The sequence below is a fragment of the Lagopus muta genome, chromosome 12 (assembly GCF_023343835.1).
Source record: "Lagopus muta isolate bLagMut1 chromosome 12, bLagMut1 primary, whole genome shotgun sequence".
NCBI classification, from domain to species: domain Eukaryota; kingdom Metazoa; phylum Chordata; class Aves; order Galliformes; family Phasianidae; genus Lagopus; species Lagopus muta.
In genome coordinates this window covers 16,523,986-16,543,987 of record NC_064444.1, presented here as the reverse complement: position 1 = coordinate 16,543,987, position 20,002 = coordinate 16,523,986, and the positions used below count along the sequence as shown (strand labels likewise).

The following is a 20,002-nucleotide window of genomic DNA, read 5'->3' as shown; positions in this document are numbered from 1 at the left end:
CATACCAAACATATTTGCATGCTGACAGGTGCAGTAGCTGTTCTCCCCTTGGGGCAGGGTTGGTGAATCTTCAGTTGTAAGTAATAACATGTCTGTTGCACTGAGTAATTGCTGCTGGGAAGGTCTTGCTTCAACAGTAGGCTTTAGCCAGGCTAGCAGTGAAACTGGCTCTTCCCTTTTTATTTGTTTCTGATGAAAATTGAAGGAATCAACTGAAAAATCTTCTGTCAGATTCCTAAACAGCGTGAACAGAATGGTTAGAGCTTTTGAGAGTTTAAAACTTCAGGTCTCCAGATAAATTGTTGAATAGATACTTGAAATACAGTTTCCCTTTTTCATTGTCACAATCGCTAGTTTTTACATGTAAACTAGTGCATGTGTGCATAAAATGAAGAGAAGATAACTTGGTTCTGTTCTCAGGTTTGCCTCAGGAGCTGGATTAATATTCTGGCCCAAGCTTGGGTTGGCTCATGACATCTCTAGACCTGTGTATGTGCTAGTGACTCTGTCAAGAAGATATCTGAGAGCTGAGATTCATGAGCAAGGACGCTTTGCTTTGACTGCAGTTCACACTGCCCTTGCTGCCCTTTGGGAATGCTACAGCTATTCATGCAGCAGTTGCTTTTCTGCCATACTTTTTCTGTGTTTTACAGCCTACCATGTTAAATAACACTAAAATGTGTGATATTCTCTTCAGAGTGTTGGATTCTAAATTGCAGCACTGCAGTGACTGCTTCACAATCAACTGTGCTGAACCTCTACAAAGAGCATAGGGGAAGGACACACGGCAAGCTTAGCTTTGTTAGTCAGAACTGCAAAGCCACTCTCAGATAACCTCCTAAACTGCTGTTTATAGCAAGGTGTTCTGAAACTACAGTGGATCAGTGTTTGATCCATAAGCATCTGAACCTCTGTGTGGCAGAAATGAAGAATATAGCTGGGAACAATTTTTCATCAGCACCTCTATTACTGCTTAGTTGCCTTATGGTAATTCTAACTTCAGGACTCTCAGTCTGACATATGTATAGGAAAGAAGCACACCTGAAGTAGTCTGATTAGAAAATAACATGACTGCTGCATGCTGACATTAAAATATGGCTCCCAATAAATTTTATAGCAGATTTAAAGACAGTAACAAAAAGAGATTTGTGCGGTCAGAACTTTTAAGTTATATTATTTTTATCTCCATTTAGCAGAGAAAAATAGACTGATAACTGTTCCTTTGACAGTGCTGAGTTTCATTCTCTTACTGTCATGTTAATAGTAATAGTATTATAGTAATACCAGTGTTAGTAGGGTATCGAAGGCAAAGAAAAATCCCAAATAAAAATACTCACTACTTTTCATTATTGATTTTTTTTTTCATAAGCAAATAATTATATTTTGCATATCGCAAAGTAACTAGTAAGTAAAAAATTTAGTTGATTTTTCTCTCTAAAGGACTGTAGGGAACCTGCTTTGGCAGGGGGGTTGGACTCGATGATCTCTGGAGGTCCCTTCCAACCCCTACAATTCTGTGATTCTGTGATTCTGTGAAGGACAAGATCCTTATTACTTCAGCTATATGTAGAGATCCATGCAGGGCAGTGCAGAACGGAACGTGAACCCAAAGCCCTGTTGTCCAGTGCTTTTGTTTTATTGCTCTTTAGTGAAAAAAACTAGTGTTAAAACTTGAGTAATATTAATGTGTATCTATTATCTCAAAATAAGTAGACATCATGGTTTTATGAGTTTCATAACACTGAATTTCTGTCTAAAGCTGAAGTCCTTTATAATGAATTTCTAAGTTAATATAACAAAAAGTTACAACAGAACACCAAGTTTACATGTGCAAACACAAACAATGGCAACAATTAAAAGACCCTAGTAATTAATTTTATGATAATGTTTTACATGATTCGTATATAGTCAATACCTTTGCTGTGCTGAAAACCTTTTGTACATGACTAGCTGTGCTGTATAAAGTGTGAGACTTCCATATGAGACACTAATTGAGATCTCTGTCTTTCTGAATGGATTATTTATCTTGTTATGGATGAAGCCTTTCTTTGTAGTTCGGGTAACATACATAGTTTTAGCATCTTGACTGTAAACACACTTTGATCTTTCCCTTCCTTTCAGTCTTTGATGGATGAAGATTCATTAAGTAGTCCTTCTCGTGCACTAAAATTTACTCTTTTGAAATAAGAGACTTACTTATAGGATCTACGAAGATATCCTTCAGATAAACTCAGAGATCATGCATGTTCTTCTATTCAGTGTTCTTTTCTAACAACTTCAGGTGTTGAGCTGTGGTAAAGAAAATCTTACTTTTTTAAAAAAAGGTATTTTGATGAAAATTAATTGTTACTAGAACATTTTTGTAGAAAGCACTATGCTAAACTATCCAAGCTGTTGTTACTAATCCAAGTAGTTATTTCTTCCAGTTTGTATTTGGATGTAAGCTCTAGTTTGGAGAAGCCCTTCTGACAATACTGGATCAATCTTTTGATGAAAGTGGCAGCTTTTTAGGAAAAAAAAAGAAAAGAAAACCAAGACTTTTCTTACTTCCAGTCATCAAAAATCCCTGATTTGCTATGAAGGAAGAATGTCAATCCAGGTGGTGCTGCCAAATTCCAGTACGATAATTGCATTTCCTACCAAAATTTTCCCCTGTGATTTCAGCCACAGCAGATGTGCTCTGTGCTCTCTATTGTAAGATGTCTGTTACTGGTTCCCTTCCTTCATGCAGCTGACTTACATTTCAGGGGTGACAGTACTTCAGTGTAGCAGATCTTGCTTATGCCTTGTGATTGCTTTGTGAAATTTCTGTGTCTGGACTGTAGAAATGAAAGGCAAGGGAAAGGTAAGCTCATGCAGTTGTGAAGAAACAGGACTAGCCTCTGCACAGGAGCAGAGGCTAATAAGATATCATCTCATGTGATATTAAGTAGAATGAAAGTATTCTGTATTCCAAATATGACAAGGTATCAGAAATACAATGGAGGGCAACACAAAGCTAATAAGGAACAGCTAACACACAGACACCTTAACTTACAGGAGACTGATCATCAAAACCTAAAAATCAGTTCCAACAAGTTTTGACTAGTGAACTCTGACTACAGAGGTGGAGATAATAATGGAAATCTGGACATCTCAGTCCTCACTTCCACTACCTGAGGGCTTGCCTGCTGATGCGTCACACAGCATCAACTGTGTTATATAGCTGCTATGATTCACAGTTCTTAAACAGAGCAAAGATCATGGAATATGCTAGGTAAAATCCTAGTATCTGTTTTGCCACAAATCCTTTTGGTCCACTCAGATGATCTCCTATGAGGTCTAGTCTGAGGCTTTGCCTCTGGATTGTGGAGCTGTTCTCTCCCTGATCAAACTGTGCAGCTACTTCCTCATTACATGATGATGAGGAAAGCTGCAGCCCTGGGCAGCATTATGGAAAAGAATATTTTCAGCGTCCCTGAATTCTGGCATTATAAATAAATGGCATTTTTAAGGTGGTTTATGTCCTTTTGTTCTTGTTCCCACTTCTTTCAATTCTTTAAGCATATGAATGTACTTTCCTGTGAAAATAAAAAAACTGCCTGAGCCTTGATAAAATTCTTTCACAGCACAGATTTAGCCTTCATTCCATGGCTGTATTGATGTAAGGTCACAGGTTTTGGGTTTTTCTTCCTAATTATACTGAATTTTCATCTTTGAATTTCCTGACTTCAAGTTGTTTGCTTTTTTTAAACAAAGTGTTTTAAACTTCCTTTCTGAAGCAGAATTTGGAGGACAGAGTTTTTCAGTGTGATGAAGGCCATTAGTTGAGAGATTAACTAAGGAGAAAAGGTAAAATGTGAGACAAACTGACAGCAGTCTATAGTTTCAGCTTTTGTGAAAGAACAGCTGGGTTATGGGTGTTTTGAAAAGCAGTTTATATTACAGTCGGTTAAACTGGATAGTAGGCTGAAATAAATAGTTCTTTTTTTTTTACATCACAGACTTAATATGAAAGAATCTCAGAAGAAGATCAGGTCCAAATAAGTAAATGTAATTCCAATTAGCACAACAGAAAGCCTATTTACATGTATACACAGCTGCTGTGTTAGTGTTCAGGATACTAAATCATCAACAGGAAGGCCACAAGGGCAGTTAAAATAAACCAGTTCTTACCCATTACAAAGGACCAAATATCGCACTTGATTACACTAATCTTATTTTTCTCAAGAAGAAATATAGATGAGAACTTCACATTGCAAATCTCACTGTTCTGTACTCACCAGCATTGTCCAGAAAATCTGAAATCAACTGGATGCTTTTTTCCTGTACAGCTTCATTAAAACCTGAGGATTAGCTGAGATGAAGAATATTCGAGCTTGGAGAGAGCTGTTATCAATGCAGGGAGTAGCAGTGCCTTATCAAATAGCCTTGTCTTTGGTTTCCATGTCATCAACTATCTGGATACCTGGAAATAAGACAGGAAGAAAAGCACAGATGAGTTCTTAGATGCAGTTCTGCTTTACAATGCTCAGTGGTAAACTGAGTTATTCCTATGGGAGTAGCCTAGAATATATGCAATATTTTAACTTAGCTGAGAAGTCAGAAACTGTGCTTATAACTTCATTCTATTCTATTCTATAACTTCATTCTATAACTTCATTCTATTCTAGGATGTTGTTCAACGCTTTGTTGTTCACCATAATACAGGTCAGATGCACTTTCATTAAAAAAAAAAAAATGTATTACCAATTAACTCCTAATAGCATGAAATTAGGTGTAGGCAACTGAGGTTTATCATTCCTAGTAAACATGCTGGATTTTGATCTTCAGGACACATCTTAAACCTCCTTCCTTTCACCTACTGTCTGCTCAAGACTCAAAAGGTAGTCTGGCTAGATTTGTGATTCTGGTGTCTCTAATTCTTTGCTTTTCTCTTAAAAATGGGAGAACATCTACAAGGATTTGCACAGTGCTTTAGTTTTCCAGTAAGCAATTGCTGTATTTGCTAGAAACACTTTAAGGTCTCAAATTGTAGGGGCTTGCATTTGTGGATGGAAGAGGAACCTCTAGAAGAGTTTCTTATTAGAATGTGAGAGAAATCTTTGAAATCTTGCATCTATTGTTTCTATTTGAAACTTGAAGAATGAACTCATAAGGTCCAAGACAGATGTTACTGTAAGGAATATGTAGTGCACTTGGGACAAATCAAGCACCTTGTGGCTATTGCTTCTTCTTTTCTTTGTATCTGTTTCTTTTATCACCACTTATCACCATTTATCACTTTTGTCACCAACATGTAAATGTTTCAGAGAAAAATTAACTCCTATGGCACACAGCTCAGTGGAATTGGCTTATCTTTTTATTTTCTTTCTTCATCCTTGTTCATAGGCTACTATGTGGTTATGAGCATCCCGGCAAAGCACAGTGAGCAGAAATATGCTGTGGCTGCTGCACGTGAAGATACAGCCTTTGGTAACTTCTGTGGTGAGCCGCTAGAGGCTGCTAAGCAAACGTAACCCATAGCCTCACCCCGTGAGGATGCTGGAGGAGGTTAGGGGCAAAGCTGAAATGAAAAAACATCACTTGCTTGAAAGACGATACATTCTTCCTGGTAGAGACAGTGAAGAGTTGGTGGAATAGAAACAAAGAAAGTAGAGACTTCCTTTTCTGCTCTCTGGGTCATTTCCTTTGCTGGTTATAAGCTTTAAAAACTAAAGACAAGATCTTGCTGACTAATGCTATTTCTGTTACACATAGAGGCCACTCAGCTCAATAAAATGGCTTGGGGAGGTGGAGGAGAAGTACACATAGAAACAAATTGAACTCCTGCAAAAATCAAGGGTTTTCATCCATATCCATCCTTTAGAATAACTGCTTGAAAAAATGTGTATGTACAAATATATATAATATATTAAAAAATAAATGCACACTGAAGAAAGGATTCCTAGGGGATTCTCTTTGTTTCTCCTGTCCTCCCATTTCTGTCATCCAGCAGCATATCTTGTTAAGCTCAACTGAGAAAGAGAACTGTTTTTCTGTTCACTGAAACTGCTTTCTCTTCAGTGAATATATCAATTGAATATTTTATTTTGATGCTAAAGTCATATAAGGAATAACTGTAAATATGAATCCTAGAACTTAAAAAACTTGATTGAAGAACTTCCGTGCTTATAAAACATTTTACACAATGTAGATGTCATGAGTTACCAGAACAGTCTATGCAGGAGGACTGAATTGCATTACCAGAATCTACAGATTCAAAGGAAGAAGAGCAAATAAGGTGTCAGAGGCGATTGTGGGTTCTAAAGTGGCCTCCTAAAATGCTAGTCATCTGAATCCTGAAATCCTAATTTAGTGTTGTGGAACTGAAACGGCAGTGAAGTCAGAAGCTGACTAGTTGCCCAGTGTTGATTCATCTGAGGTGTTAAATGTTGCATCAGTTAAGCAAAAACAGTTGAGAAAGAAGCTGTTTCCTGGGGATTAACGGGTGATGGGGGAAGGCTTAATAGCCCGAGGCTGCTTTTGTTTTTAAGAGGTGGGATGGGGAAGAAAAGAATCTGGCTGCATGGTATTTATTCATGAGCAAAGCTGGCTGATAGGATCAGGATGTTCCTAAAATGACCACTCCAGTTGTCAGATTGAATCCTTTTCTCAAAAATCGGAATCACCTCATAGCAGATTGAAATTGTACTTAAAGCAACAGTTCAAAGGCTCTGTCTACGCACACTGCTATACATAAATCTGTTTGGAGGTGCCTAGGGAGCACACACAAAATGCATATGCTTGTGTGTCTGATGTGTTGAAAAGGTCTGTCCTTCATACCAGCAAGCTTTTGTGAGACTGTGGGAATCGAACACTGGCAGCTCTGTCCAAGATCAGTTTCTCTGTCCCATACTTTGATTTTTATAGGAAGCTTAAAGATGGTGCTTTTCTGTTCTTGTCTAGCCATTTCGTCTGTCTGTTAGTTTTCACTCTAAAAAAGTTTGAAAATGTAAAATTCCGTAATTAATTTGAAAGATTACCCAGAGGCTAAAATGGTTGCTGTGGATATTTAAAATAACACCGCTGTGCAACTATGAAAGCATGACCCATTCACTAACAGACAGCTTACTGCTTAATCTCACTGTGTTGCTTTGTCTCCTTCAGTACATGCATCTGTGAAGTAAATGTTGTGTCTTTAGACCAGTAGGGAGGCTTGGTCTATACTGAACTGATGAGAATGTGTACCTTAATATTCCAGGAATAAAATCTTAGTCTGTTCCTTGTCACACCTCAAACTAACACACTTGTTTTGAGGGACCCTATGAGGTCAGAATGCCACAATCACTCTTCTTGGTAGCAGTATTCCAAAAGCAGCTCTTCTAAACCCAACTTGCCTATCAAAGAAGACATACAATGTGAAACTGTAACTTAGTCTAGCTAAAGGATAGTTTTGGGGGTCTAGGCCGTAATAAACAGCTTTCATACTCCTGGTTACAAACACACACATGCAAAAACATGTATAGATTTTTTATTTATTTATCTATCTATTTATTTATTTATTTTGGTACAGTAGGTCATGAGAAGAATGTTGCATTGCGGCTTTGGACGGTTTTATGGTTTGATCCCCCTCTTGACTGTGCCCCTCTTTGTATGCAGGCTCTGGCAGTAACCCTGCAGAACAAAGTCGTGTTGATGACTGAAATATGTTTTACTGATTATTTAACAACTTGCATTGGCTCAGCCTGGGTCTGACCACAACCACCGCATGTATAAAGAGATGAGAAATATGAAGCTGTGAAAGAAAAGAGTGGGGAAATAAGAAGGACCTCCCACTTCTGGTGGCAAGCTGTCAAACCAGCTTAGCTGTAATATTTTGCTTCAAGAAAAGTTTTGCTTGAAAAGACAAACATCAAACTAAAGATTTCCTAAACAGAGTTGAAGTTCAGAATACAATTCAAACTTGCAGATGCTCATGTGAGCCTGTTTTATACCTCATTAAACCATTAAAGCTTCAGATTTAGGTGTGACTTCTCCTTTGACATTTGTTTCCTTTGGTGATATCATGCAATGAAACAATGCTTACAAAGATGCAAATGCTCTCAGCCAAGTTTGCAGTAATCTTACCACATACACTAAGTGGCAGAGCAATGTATCAGTTTAAGAAACTGCCAAGATAGTAATAAACCTTAGCTCAGCATTTTCCTGGCAGTGCTGCGTATTAATATGCTATCACTGATAACCCTTCTGTTTCCTGTCATACAGAGTATCCAGCAGAAAGGATCATGTGAATACTCCCTAACAGTGTATGGGCAAAATTATCCCAGATGTCATAAAACACCTTTTGTTGAAAGCTAAGCAGATGATGACTTTGAAAGAAATTGGATCGTGTGTCCTGCCCTGGTCTGAAGACCACAATGGCTATACATACTTTTTTAGAAGCTCTGACAAGCAAATGGGATGTGTTTTATGGTTGACAAAACTGTTCAAAGTAATCTATAGCAAGTCCATTCCTTACTTAAAGGCTGAACAGATCTTTGAAATGCCTTTGTCTGGCCAAATATTAGTACCTACTTCTGTATTACCTAGCAACAATTCACTCTGAAAAATGATTGGTTGTAGATCACGTGAATTAAGTCATGAATTGTGTTCACTTTCTAGAGCATAGCTTGACTATCCTGATAACTAGAAAACATTCAAGCAGAGGATTCCACATTATTCAGTAAGGGTTAACGTACTAATGATAAAAGCTAGCCTGAACAAACAAACTGGTATTTCAATTTACCATATGTGATACAGTTTCCATTAACAAACACTAACAATGATGTAGATTTTCCTCTTCCCCTTTTCAGAACTATGACTCAAGACAGAAGATAAAGTCTTTCTCTAACAAGTTGAAATGCTCCTTATTGAGACAAGCTGTACAGCAGAGCAACTGCAGTAGAAGCATTTGTCCTCTTGGCTAGAGTGTATTGTGGATCCACTGTACAAGAACATTTTCAAAGGTGACTTTCAAAGTTCTGTGTGGGCTATAGACAAAAATGCATGCTTACAAATGGGAAAAGAATATCCATGGCCTCTTCAAAGTTTCTATGTATCACCTCAATGTTATGAAAGTCTCATATCTGATTCCCACATGTCAATATTACATGTATGTAAACATACATATTTTATATTTAAAACTGGATATGTCTATTATTTTGTGGTTTTCTTTGTAGTGCATATGAAGTGTGAAACTTGCTACTGTTTAAACATGTCTCCTGTATTTTTTAGGTACAACTACTTATTTTGAAACACATCTTCAGAGTAAAAAAAAAGTAAATAAATTCAGAGAACATACAAATGTCTTATCATTCCCAAGACATTAAGGAGAATTATTAGAATTACGTTGAACAAAGCAGGAGAAACAGAAGGGTAAGGATGTGCAACTGTTGAGCAGAGGTTTCTTCCATTATGCTTTGTAAAGCCAACAAAACCAAGAATATTTTCAGATTGTTAGTCACTGAAGGCTGACTTCGTTAATCTGAATAAGGTATGATTAGCCCAATGGTCCAACAACAGAAGTAGGCTAGGTACAGCTTAACGGTTCATTTTTCTATTTCATACAAATTAATATAAATTCGTAATTAAATAGGAGACCATAGGAGGAGGAATTCCATAATTAGGTATTGTTTCAGATGATAGCACCTACCATTTGATTGAAATGTGAGATTGAAATGCAGAGCACTGCTGTAGGGTACTGTGCCACCACCATCTTCCAGTGCATTTCTTTTAAGATGTTCATATTTTCATGGTGAAACACAAATGCATCATGATATTATGTCCCCTTAAAGGTCTCATCCACTAATTTCAACTCTTCAGAGCATAGCTCTGTCCAAGCCAATATATAGTCATGTAGAGATTAAAAGACAGTTCCATTAGCATCATTCTTCTCCTTAGCAATGGGCAAAGAAAATAACGTTTTGAATTCTTCAAAATGAAGTTCAGTATCATGAATAACCCTCATACCTGTGTTCATTGCATGTCCTACCGTGGCAAAATAAAATGCATCCAGTACAGCAGGAGCAATTCTCCTGATCTATTCTCATACAGATCCAGTGTCCAATAACTATAATATAGCTGATGTATTTCAAAATAATGGAATCCATTGTTGCTTTACATTTCAACAGAAATTCACCCTTGCATTACTGAAGATTGTGAAACAATGGAGTCTTTTATCTGCCAACTTCTATTGAGTTTGCTTAGCAGGAAGCAGTAGATGAACCCCTGCACATCAGAATAGCAATGTGCAGGACGCTGCCATCACAGCTGACATCAGTCACATCGCTCAAGCTACTTCTTGAGAAATGGGTTCAATGGTAAGAAATACTAGGTCTTTTCTAGGCATGTGAAGTGCTTCACATCTGGGATCTGTGCACACTCTCAGAAAGATTTAGTCACAATCCTGCTCTGAACTAAAACCTGCCATAGAACTCCTTTGTACTTTTCTAATTAAATGAAACGTATCTCCATCTCACTCCAAAGAAGACAAACACCTCTTCATTTGTGACTCAAATACAATTTCGGGCTCTTTACTAGTAGGAGCAGGCATCTTGAGCTCCCAAATCCTCACAGGGAATTCTTCTATTCACCCTGCTGTTGTATCAAGGGTAGCAAAGTGAGGCATCTTGACTATGACTGTGGCAATGCTGGGTATGCATGCATTTATGCACAAATGGGGAGGAGAAATGAGAGAAAAAGGAAGACAATGTAAAAATATATATACCCATTCCAATAGTACTATTTAGGTCATAATCAACATATAAAAAATATCCATTTAATTCTAAAATTCACGCAGTGCTGACAATTCAGTAATGTAACTTAAGCAGTTCTTGAATATTCCATAATGGTACTGCTGATAGGAAAGGAGGAAAGGTTTCCTGAAGGGGCATTCTGAATGGAAAGACTGTTTGTTTCCTAGGCAAACATTATGGGGGAAAAAAACCATAACCAAGAACACTCCTATGTACTGCTGGTAGAAAAGTCATGTTCAAATCAAGTGTGTAAATATTAAATTTATAATGGAATGGCACTGTAGCAGGTGTGAATTTCATTCTATTAAGACACTGTTTCATGGAGTGTCACTTTCTTTCCTTCATTGGAGGAGAGAGGCCAGTTGTACTGTGTGTCCTAAACAGTGTATTAAATATGTATTCAATTTATACTTGTCATTTTATTTTCACTATTATCGTGGGAAACCGTGGTATATACAGTCTTGTAATCATTGTGTTGCTGTATGCTGAGTTTATATTCTGCGTTTTCAGGTGCTTGAGATAAAGTGTAGAACACATAGAAACCAAAGGAAGATTTCTAGGAAGCCAGAAAGGCTAAAGGGGAGACAGATCATGTGTCTGCCTTTCTCTCAGATGCTGAAGGAGCACAAAGGTAAGGAATGAAAAAGAATATATAAGCAAAGCTCCATGTGTATGAGCATGTACAGTACGCAGTATGGGCATGATAGCGATGGGTTGATAGTTGCACCTGACATCCTTAGAAGTCTTTTCTAACCTATGATTCTATGATTCTACTACGTTGGTCAGCTTGCAATGTCAATGTTAACATTATGTTATTGAAATAATGTATTTTGCTCTAGGAAATAGATTAGAAAATTGAACTTTTATATTTTTCCTTCTCTGGAATTCAAGGTTGATGCCATTGAAGTATTTGAAATTGAAGTTAGCTTTGTATGTCTTTTTTTTTCTTTCTCTTTTAGCTCTAGAAGATACAGATTCCTAAGCTTCATATATAAAGCACACTCTTAAAATTAACTTTCTCACTCAGGGACACAGCTGTAAGATTTTATAAGTTTGAGAACACATTCCTAAACATCTTTACTTCAGTATTCCTCATCCATTGCATAAACCATCATGCCCAAAGCTAAGCAAATGCCATTGTTGAGGTGTGACAAGCTTCTAATCTAGCCTTGATTGCACTGTGGAAAGAAATGAACAATGAAAAGTAAATCTGGTATTAAATAACAGCACATGACAATGAACATTTGTTGCCAAGAATTAGAAACCTGTGAGCCTGACTTACAGAACTCTTGCCTTAATTAGCCCTTTTCCTGAAACAGATTTAACTTTTTTGTGGGCTATATAATCCTGCCTGCTAATCTGTTTTGCATGTCCATTAAGATTCTACTAAGAAAGGGATGTCTTCTATTCTACTTGAGAGCACAAAAAAAAACCACTTTTCTGCCTTATGCAGCATATTGACCATACAACAATGAAGAAGTTGCTCCATGACTGTGTATACAGTGATTTGTAAATCCCTTTGAGCCAAGTCTTGAGAAAGACTGCTAATAAAAGAGTATTGCTTCACATGACTTCTTTGCAGGGCTGTAGACTACGTACCTCCGCCCCCAATTGCCTGGGCTGTTTGCATACTGGGGCTTTGGTTGCTACTACAGATAAACTGCACAAATAAATGAATCTGGCTGTTGCTTTATATTCACTTGCCTTGTTTCAGTGTATGTATGTTCACAACCTCTTCTCTGCCACTTCTCAGTAGTACATTGTGACTGTATGGGGGTAGAGAACGATGTTGCTCTGCAGCAATTAAAATCCCAAGATGCACAGTATATCTATACTGCTTTTAGGCCTGTGGAACCAAATTGTAACTCAAAGTGTGAATCTTTTCCTATTACATTTGAGCCTGTATCATGGTAATCTATACTGCAGGTTTAATCCTACTAATAGCAAGAGGATAATCATAGTAACTGTGTAATGTTTTTAATTTTCTGGTGTAATTTTTAAGTTTCTGGTGTTGTCTGTAAATATTTTCCTGTTTTAACAAATTATGAAGGGAATGTTGCATGGTAATGCTGTTGATTTTCTGTCATTTCTTTTACCTGTTGTGATTTTGAAATAGTTTTGTGTCCATAAACTGGATGATAGTGGTCATGTTCCTACAGAATACAATTGCTTTTATGTATTCCACCTTGCTGCAGTGCCAGTAGCTACCATATAAGTCACCATTACCATCCACCCAAGCATTCGCAGCTACTGTCATCTGTAGCATGTTGCCAGAACTCTAAGAAATAATGATCTGAAGTCCCAGTCTTTTATATGAAATTACTTTTTTTCTTTACTGTTACACAAACTCTACTGCTGGCCTATTTGCAGTACGCTGTGTCAATAAAATGAAAGATAGTTTTATATCCTCAGTCAGAAGGTTAAAGGAAGAATCTGTGAAACAACTGGAATGATTCATCAGTAAGGAGAGGTTTCTGAGTGTTCAATGTGCTTTAGGCAACTCTAGGCAGCATAAGTTTCAGCAGAAAGTTTTGTGCTTTGATTTTTATAGTACTGAATATGTATTTTAAAAATTATGTCTTTACTATGTAATAAAAAGTCCTTATCTTGATATAAATATTAAGGAGTGGTCAAAACTGACACATATTTTGATATAATTCAAATTGCAGGTGAACCAGGAAAAGGAAGATGTAAGTAAACTAGCAATAATACCACACTGCCAAAAAGCACTGAGAGAAGGAGGGTTGTTTACATACAATGAACCCTCATCCTGTCTGTTGGAACCCTCATCCTGCCAGTCTACCATTACTGTAATACAGTAGTAGAATATGTATTACCCCAGAAGGATTTGAGAGCAATCCACCATTTGTTTTCTTCCAGTCACAGAGCAGTCACCAGTGGAAGAGCTGGATTCAGATGATGAAAGGGTAGGAGACATATTACCAATATCCTAAGTATAAATTTATTTGAAAAAATACATCTCTCAGTAAACACTGCCCAAAAACCTTTCATGAACTATTGTATGAGAACACACAGGTGACATGCAATGGCTTTGCCAGCTAGCCAAGATCTTAAGATGTAGTCATGCATGCTCTTTTTCTTCCTATTATCTCTTTGGCATATAGGAGACTGCTCTTAAGGCTATTCTGTGCAGGAAGTGCTAAGTATGTTCATAAAGGTGTGGCTTAGCTCCCTAGCAATTCCATGGTAACACGGGTGTAGTAAACTAGCCTTAAGTAAAACAAACAAGCTTTGTGGAAATCAAAAGCTGAGAATGCAAGCTGTCTCTTTGATTAAAGCATAAAATCTTTGATTTAGGTGGTGAGCTGCACCTTGTTTCCCTGCATCCAGCAGTTTCACAGGGGTTGGATGCATTATGTCTTTCAGTGCTTTCAATGCTAATGCAAAGGAATGTTTTTAAAAATCCCTTTTTGCAAGATGTGAGAAAAAGAGGATAAATTTATATAGTCACAAAAATGTGGCTAAAGGGAAAAGCCTTGTTCCATTTACTAAAAACCTCATCCTATACAGAACGGCTTATCTGAAAGTGAGAGGAACAGAGCAGAACACTTAATACGAAACAGAGTCTACACCCTTTGTCATGTTTGTCTTCCCAGGGAATAAAGATGAATAGCATAAGCTTCAATTTTGCAGGTGAGTCAGGTTGCTAGTACTTTCATCTAGCAAGAATTTAAAGATGGAATTGCCTTCGACAAAATTCTGCACCTCTAAAACATGCTTTTTCCTACTGTAGATACATCATCAGACGTGGATTCCTACCCACATAGAAAGTAAACCAAAGATCTGAAGGGACCAGATCTGATCTTCAGAGTCTTACAATTTATGCCTGTGCGAAGTAGGTGTAAAGTACTACCCAACATGACTCCTCTGTTACAGCGATAGCCAGTCTGTCTGCCTTTAGTGACAGCTGCAGGTATTCTGTAGTGACTGCCACACAAACACTTCATGTGCTTTAAGGCCATGGATTCATAATACTCTAATACATATGTACCCTCCATATCTTCCTATTCCCACTAGTCACTTCTTTTTGCTTAGGATAACTGTGTGTGGGACCAACCTCTGAACCAAATGGGGGAATGGATTCATCCTAAGGAATATGCATCCAAACTGAGTTGGTGTGGTGTTCCAAATGGAACAAAACAGTTAAAACCAGTTTTAAATGAATTGTATCTAGCTTTCTAGATCAGGATAGGTATTTCAAAGCCAGTTCAGGGTACAGCCCCACAGATAGTAGCTATGAAAGATCGGGGAGGACAGCAATGACTTAGAATGAATAAATGAGGATTAGAATGAATAAATGAGTCTGGATGAACAAGGTATGCCTGAAACTGGTATTTATCTTTTATACTGGTGTTTATCTTTTAAACCCACAGCTTTAGGGCACAGTTCGTCACATATTATGGCAGGCCACCCAGCTCCTGTTTCTGCTACTTCAGTGCAGGTATGGTTTTTTATAGTGCATGTAAGGATTTAATCTATCTTAAAAAAAAAAAAAAGAGGAGAGGCCAAAATCAGCCCATAAACTGTGGACAAGGAGGTTGGACTTGTCTGTCTCCCCATCCACATAAAGCAAAGCACTGGACAATGGGAAGCAACAGTTGAACGATGGCAAGTCAACCTAAGTCAACGTCTCAGGCAACTACTTTACCCACAGTGTTAGCAGCAGCAGCTGAATGATGGTAAGTCCAAGTTGTGTCCCAGACATCTGCTTTACCTAGAGCACTATCAGTATGTTGACTCTTCTCACTGCATAGCCACACCCAGGTTATGCCAGGCAATTTTCTCTTCTGTGTGCCCTAGGAGTCTTTCCCTTTTGCTTACCACCATACAATTATGTGTAAAAAAGACACAATCTTAATGTATTGTAACTATGTCACACTGCACTTGAAATAGTTACTTGAGAAAATCAAAGAAAGACTGAACACAAGGTGATATTTCCTGTCAAACAAGGGTGTGCCACGTTAACAGAGGGCAGTGGAAAGGAGGTGTGGTAGTATTGGCACTTATAAAACAGCTCTGTCAGAGCATTTTATCACAACTCCAGCAAATTGGGAAGAGAAAGGGCAGAACTAATTCCATCTGCATGCCATGTGCTTACTTATTATCTATGTTTATAAAGCAATTCTGTGCTTATTAAGTGATAAAATGGACTGACTTGCATCAGATGACATCTTAAATTAAAAATTTCTACAGTACACCAAAGGGAAGAACATATTTAGTACATGTGTGTTTAGTACAGACATGTTAGTATGTGTGCATTGTATGTATCTATATATTCTTGAATACATCTACATACTGCAATATGTGTAATTGGCAGTGTTTCTTCTTAGAAATTCACATCACTCTAATGTTGACTCAATATATTACTAAGGACACTACTATCTTACTTCCATCATTTATTTCACAGCACAATAAAATCTATGATCAAGGCAAAGGAACTATGGTATTTGCTTATCCATACTCAGAAGTTAAAATGAACAGATGATCTGTTAAGTAGAAGCAGTGCCATTAATTTGAGTGAGAATCTGATGACTGTATCCACATAAATATGTAGTACAATTCGGTATCCATGCAAGCAATTGCATCTAGAGGAACTGGAGAAGAAAATGGGATACCTGCCAAAACTGTAGTTGTCTTACTTAGTTGTAAATGATAGAGTAGAAGCAAAATGGCATATTAATTCTGCCAGTCTGTTAGTAACTAGTCAGACAAGACTAAGGCCATGTACTTTCAATACAACACAGTCAAAACCAAAATACAAAAGTTGTGTAAGAGACTTGATTTTCTGGAGAAGATTGTTCCATTCTTGAGAATGGATGTGATAGGATGCAGAGCATGTTAGAAATCCCTGTGTCAATTCCTGAATATGTAATAATTGGTGATGAAGTTGATTGGAAAAAAATAATCCCAATGAAGATGAAAGATCAAGAAACCGCTGTACGATGGGTGGCCTATGGTGTCTCATATGGATGTACATACTTGTATTCATCAGCATATTATAAAAAATTCATCAATGAATTATCCTTAAAGCCTAAGTGCTTCAACAGCTGTTTAAGTTTTGCTTAAGTTTTGCATTTATGTTTTACTTCTGTTCATTCTTTGGTGAGAAAAAGATGTGCATTAGCATATCTTCATGTGGAATAAGTTTAATTAAATTATAATGAAGAATCAAATATTAGAGCAGCCAAGTCAAATGGGAAAGAAACATTATAGGAACACACCCTCATTTTTATCGGTGTTTTAAGTCAACTGAGGGCTTGTGGTACAATTAAATAAAAAGCCAAAGCTATACACATTACTGTTCTCTGCCAAGATATTTTCATGAAGCTGGTGTCAAGTTGTCAGTAAAGCCTGAGAAAGCATAACTTGTATTAAGTCATCATTAGTTGTGCAATTTGGTCTGTTGTTTTTCACTGAGCCATTTGAACTTCCAGTATACAGTCTTTAGTATTCCCTTGCTGATGAATTCTTTCATCACTGCTATCTTGCAGAATTGATTGTCAACTCTCAGTATGTGAGAGTAGTGTATGGCATGATCTTCTGATGTGGATGGTAACACTTTCACTTCATATGTTGCCGAATTGTAGTTTATGTTGGAGTTGAAAGTGCATGTTTCGGGTAGCTTTGGCTGATTACGTGTTTCAGTGGATTTCTGAAAACCTTCTTTACCTCCAGTGTGAAGGCGTAGAAGTGAATGAAAGCTGATACTTTGGCTTTTAGCTATTGCAGTTTGAGTTATCAATATATGTGCTTCTCTTCACTAAATTGTGGTGGTGGTGCTGGGGGCAAGGAAGGTGGCAGTGGCTTTTTTGCATTATAGCAGAAGTAACAACTCACATCTCACATAAAATCTTTCTTTTTTTTACTGCTGTTTGCACTGACGTATGTAAAGTGCATTATGCTTTCAGTGGCCAAATAAAGATGTATTATCAGTATGTGTCTTGATCTAAGACAAAATATTAATTTGCATAAGAAATAATATTTTCTGCTGAATTTTTCGTTTTCATGTTGTACCTGAGACTATCCAAAATGTTACTGATTGCATTGAGAATTTATTTGGGCAGATTTTAGGGGCAGTAAAGCTTTACAGAAAGTGATTTTGCAGTCACAAATAAGGCAGATTGAAAGGTTCAGGAAGTACTTGCATATTCATCTCATTAGGTAACAGAAATCCTATCACATGGCTTGTCTGATTTACCGCAGCTTTAAGATCCTGTCTCAACTAGTTTCTGTGAATTATTTGAAAGATCAGATGGGCCAGTAGGAAAAAGTTTCTCATCAGCAACATAGTTGCAGTGTTGGAGCAGGTTATTCCTGGAGTTTTGGAATCATTGTCCTTGGAGGTTTTCAGGACTCACCTGGACAAAGCATTGGTGGCTCAATCTGGTGTTGGTGTAGTCCAGCTCTGACTGCAGTGTTGGACAGGAGGACTTCCAGAGGTCCCTACCTGCTAATATTTCAATGATTCTAATTCCGGAAAACTGTTTAAAGACTTATTTGAAGGGAAACATGATTTCTAATGAGACAAAAGTCTAAATTTACTGTGTAATTGTTTAAACTGGTAACCTTAGTATAAGCTTATAATAATATTAATGAAGGACAGTACCATGCAGGTGCCTTTGGTCCATCCATAAATTTCATAGAAAAATAGAATTTTGATATTCAAAAGCCTGAAATCTGCAGAAACTCAACTAAACAACTTACAGTTCATTGGAATTAAGTGGGAGCTGAGTATGAATACAACTTTTGTAAGCTTGGACAACGGATCGATTTTCAGCCCATAAGGGAGAGAAACTACGTAAAATGATAGAGAAAGCAATTCCATTTTTATTTATGTAGCCTAGTCATCAGTTTAACATTTTAGTTTGAGTCAAAAATAAATTAAATTCCAGCTGGTGCAGAATTGTGAGTGCTTTCAGTACAGCTTGGTGAGGCTAATATCTGCAGGGTATCAATCCATCAGAAACCACCTTTCTGACACATTTTTGCATATTACCAAGCTTTTATGATTATCCCAATGGGATTTTGAGGCCTCCACACTACATTTACAATCATTACAGACCTACCTGGCAGACCAAAAAATCAGATCTCTCAAAACATCTGGACAGCAATCAAAGAACACTGCAAAGCAGTTCTTCCCATGCCCTTTCCCACTCATTTGCTGTTAAAGAAAGGATGCCAAAAAATTCTTAACATACGGGTTTATGTTTCAAGAATTACAGTAAGCTCCTCCTTCAGAAAGCGTTGCCACCGTTGCTTATAATCTCATCTAGGAGCTAAGAACTGAATGGCTCCTGGATGTCTTTTTATGTTTGCTTATAGGTGACATTTCCCCTGACAAATCATTTCAGAGAGGCTGAGGCACACAGAAAAAATTCTGTTACTGTTGTGCAAATAAACAAGGGTCCATACTTATTTAACTTAGCTTCTTGGTTTCTCAGAAACAAAATGATTTTTTCTAGAAGAGACCTTTGGAGGTCATTTTGTCCACAGTCTCAGCGTGACCAATTTTGAAGTTAGACCTGACTTCATAGTTAGTTTGCATTTCTCAAGGCACTTCAAGCTATTTGACAAGATTCATAATCATTGTCTTCCTTTTAACTGATGAGTAAAGTAGGAAGGAAGTGAGGAAGACAAATAACTTTTTGAGATACAAGTTTGGAACAGAGGACTGACTTTTAGCTACTCTGAAAGTTAAGTTTTGCTGTAGATCTGAACATAGCAAGGATATCACTCCATATCTCTTGTCCCTAAGTTTCATCCTCTTTTTATTTGGCTATCTCAAAAAGACTTCTGTGGTCAGAACATTCGGTCAGTGGTGTTTTTAATAATGTAGTAAAAGAGGGCCTTGTTTTTGTTTTGAGTTGTTTCTATTTATGGAACTGAGGGAGGAGTGTGTATGGTAAGAATGAAATTGTCACAGATTTGTCCATTTCAAGCACAATGTATTAAATGAGCTTCTTCAACTTTCTTATGTAACCTAAGACAGTTTTATTTTCCAGTTTTGCTGTATTATAAAAAATAAATGAAAAAAAAATGACTACAATGCTAACCTTGGATAATGATGAATCTTCATCTTTAAAACTTTTATTCGCCATCCAAGACATTATCCTTGTATGGAGCCTACAAACAAGAACGTCTATAAACATGACTGCCAGGATTAAAGCTAAAGGTGAGCCATAAACTTTATTTCAACAAGATCTCGGTTACAAATTAACTTTGCCAAT

General features: G+C 37.3%; 1 protein-coding gene across 12 annotated transcripts in view; it reads left to right on the top strand.

Moving 5' to 3' along the window:
* The window catches only part of ESRP2 (epithelial splicing regulatory protein 2), a 77,832-nt gene that overhangs the window by 13,076 nt on the left and 44,754 nt on the right, over positions 1-20,002 (top strand). For 7 of the 12 annotated variants that reach the window (XM_048958421.1, XM_048958416.1, XM_048958422.1 and 4 more), the window contains exons 2-5: positions 8,814-8,966; positions 9,235-9,375; positions 10,131-10,319; positions 11,265-19,947. The gene's annotated coding sequence lies outside the window, so the exon portion shown is untranslated. The remainder of the gene's footprint in view (positions 1-8,813; positions 8,967-9,234; positions 9,376-10,130; positions 10,320-11,264; positions 19,948-20,002) is intronic. The other 5 variants (XM_048958420.1, XM_048958418.1, XM_048958414.1 and 2 more) reach the window with 5 other exon arrangements.